The following is a 2,662-nucleotide window of genomic DNA, read 5'->3' as shown; positions in this document are numbered from 1 at the left end:
AGCTGCACAGTCAGAGACTGAGGAACCTGAACATAAACTGATAGATCCTGGAAGAAGCAGTCCAGAGCAATTCAGTGGATATAAGAGTCTGAGCTGTGCACCTCCACGCCACAAGACGAAGAAATGACCTCTAGAAAATTAACGCAACAACAATAACAACTAACCACTGCCTGTATTATCAAGACTCCAAGATTTGATTATTGGATCGGTGTGAGGTGTATACAGCATTGTAATGATGGCAGACCACCATTCAGTGCGCTAGGTATATTGTAAACTATTTATGGCTAGACCACAGGAGCAGGAGAAAAGCACAATGGAGTGGAGCCAGACAACTGAAGGGTAAAGGAAAAAGAGGGTCTCTGATCTACAAGTCTGTCCCAATTTGCATCGAGCTGAAGGAAGACTAATGTTCACTTGTAAATATGCAAAACCATTCCGCAACCTAAAGACATAACCACCTACAAAGGAGCTTTACTTGCCACAATTATAATTTATGTAGTTGGTGAGTCTTGTATTTCGTTGTGAAATCTGAAATCAAGCATCCAAAATACCACAGACATACAGGGAGTGTGAGAATAACACAAGTGATTTATTAACCATGTTAGCTCCTCAGGAAACGCACTCATGGGATGCAGACAAATATAAACCCGACCCAGAGACACTAACCAAGAAAGAAAAATCATACACAAGCAGCAAGAGCTTTAGTTTATCATCACTACTAAAGAGCCATCAACAAACACACACAGGAAAAGCAACGTGCAATTGCAATAAATGTGTGAAGAACTTTAGTCAGTTAGCACTCCTAAAAGATCATCAGCGGACACACATGGCGGAAAAACCATACCATTGCAATGAATGTGTGAAGGCATTCAGTCATTTATCAAATCTACAAACACATCAGCGAACACACACAGGGGAAAAACCATACCATTGCAGTGAATGTGTGAAGAAATTCAGTCAGTTATCAAATCTACAAACACATCAGCGAACACACACAGGGGAAAAACCATACCATTGCAATGAATGTGTGAAGAGCTTCAGTCGATTATCACACCTACAAATACATCACCGAACACACACCGGGGAAAAACCATACCATTGCAATGAATGTGGAAGTAGTTTTAGTAAATCCTCAACTCTCAAGATTCATCAGCGAACGCACACAGGAGAAAAACCATTCCAGTGCAGTGAATGTGTGAAGCGATTTAGTCAGTTATCACAACTCCAAACACATCAGCGAACACACACTGGGGAAAAACCATACCATTGCACTGAATGTCTGAAGAGCTTCTGTCTATTATTTCAACTCCAAATTCATCAACGAACACACACTGGGGAAAAACCATACCATTGCAATAAATGTGTGAAGAGATTCAGTATGTTATCAAATCTTCGAAAACATCAGCAAATACACACAAGAGAAAAACTATACCATTGCCATGAATGTGTGAAGAGCTTTAGCCAGTTATCACAGCTACAAATACATCACCGAACACACACCGGGGAAAAACCATACCATTGCAATGAATGTGGAAGTAGTTTTAGTCAATCCTCAACTCTCAGGAGACATCAGCGAACGCACACAGGAGAAAAACCATTCCAGTGCAATGAATGTGTGAAGAGCTTCAGTCGATTATCACACCTACAAATACATCACCGAACACACACCGGGGAAAAACCATACCATTGCAATGAATGTGGAAGTAGTTTTAGTCAATCCTCAACTCTCAAGATTCATCAGCGAACGCACACAGGAGAAAAACCATTCCAGTGCAGTGAATGTGTGAAGCGATTTAGTCAGTTATCACAACTCCAAACACATCAGCGAACACACACTGGGGAAAAACCATACCATTGCACTGAATGTCTGAAGAGCTTCTGTCTATTATTTCAACTCCAAATTCATCAACGAACACACACTGGGGAAAAACCATACCATTGCAATAAATGTGTGAAGAGATTCAGTATGTTATCAAATCTTCGAAAACATCAGCAAATACACACAATAGAAAAACTATACCATTGCCATGAATGTGTGAAGAGCTTTAGCCAGTTATCACAGCTACAAATACATCACCGAACACACACCGGGGAAAAACCATACCATTGCAATGAATGTGGAAGTAGTTTTAGTCAATCCTCAACTCTCAGGAGACATCAGCGAACGCACACAGAAGAAAAAACAATACCATTGCAATGAATGTGTCAAGAGATTCAGTCAATTATCACACCTCAAAATACATCAGCGAGCACATACTGGGGAACAACCATACCATTGCAATGAATGTATGAAGAGCTTCAGTCGTTTATCACAACTCCAAATACATCAGCTAACACACACTACTACTTTATTGTGCATGATTAATTAAAACCTTTACAATGTAAATCAAAGAGGATTCATAAAACATACGTCAAATTTAAGCGTTTTAAAACAAAGGTTCCGTCCTTGAGACTAAACACAAGAATCCATGGTGAGATAGCAGCAGCAAAATTAAAAGAAGCTTAACATCATGTTAGACAGCCTATTTATCCTAAAATCAAAACAAAACAACAACAAAAAAAAGAAAAAGATTAAGAATTAGATTCTTCCTCACTGTCTGGCATGGGAAGATAAAAAGATGCCAAGGTGCAATAAAGAATAATTAATTTATGATAACAGATC

General features: G+C 39.3%; 1 pseudogene; it reads left to right on the top strand.

Annotated features, from left to right (window-relative positions):
• Positions 1-598: 598 nt before the first annotated feature.
• LOC147662739 (uncharacterized) lies at positions 599-2,284 on the top strand (annotated as a pseudogene).
• The last annotated feature ends 378 nt before the right edge of the window (positions 2,285-2,662 follow it).

The sequence above is a fragment of the Lissotriton vulgaris genome, unplaced genomic scaffold, assembly GCF_964263255.1.
Source record: "Lissotriton vulgaris unplaced genomic scaffold, aLisVul1.2 SCAFFOLD_211, whole genome shotgun sequence".
NCBI lineage: Eukaryota > Metazoa > Chordata > Amphibia > Caudata > Salamandridae > Lissotriton > Lissotriton vulgaris.
This window is presented reverse-complemented; position numbering and strand designations above follow the sequence as displayed.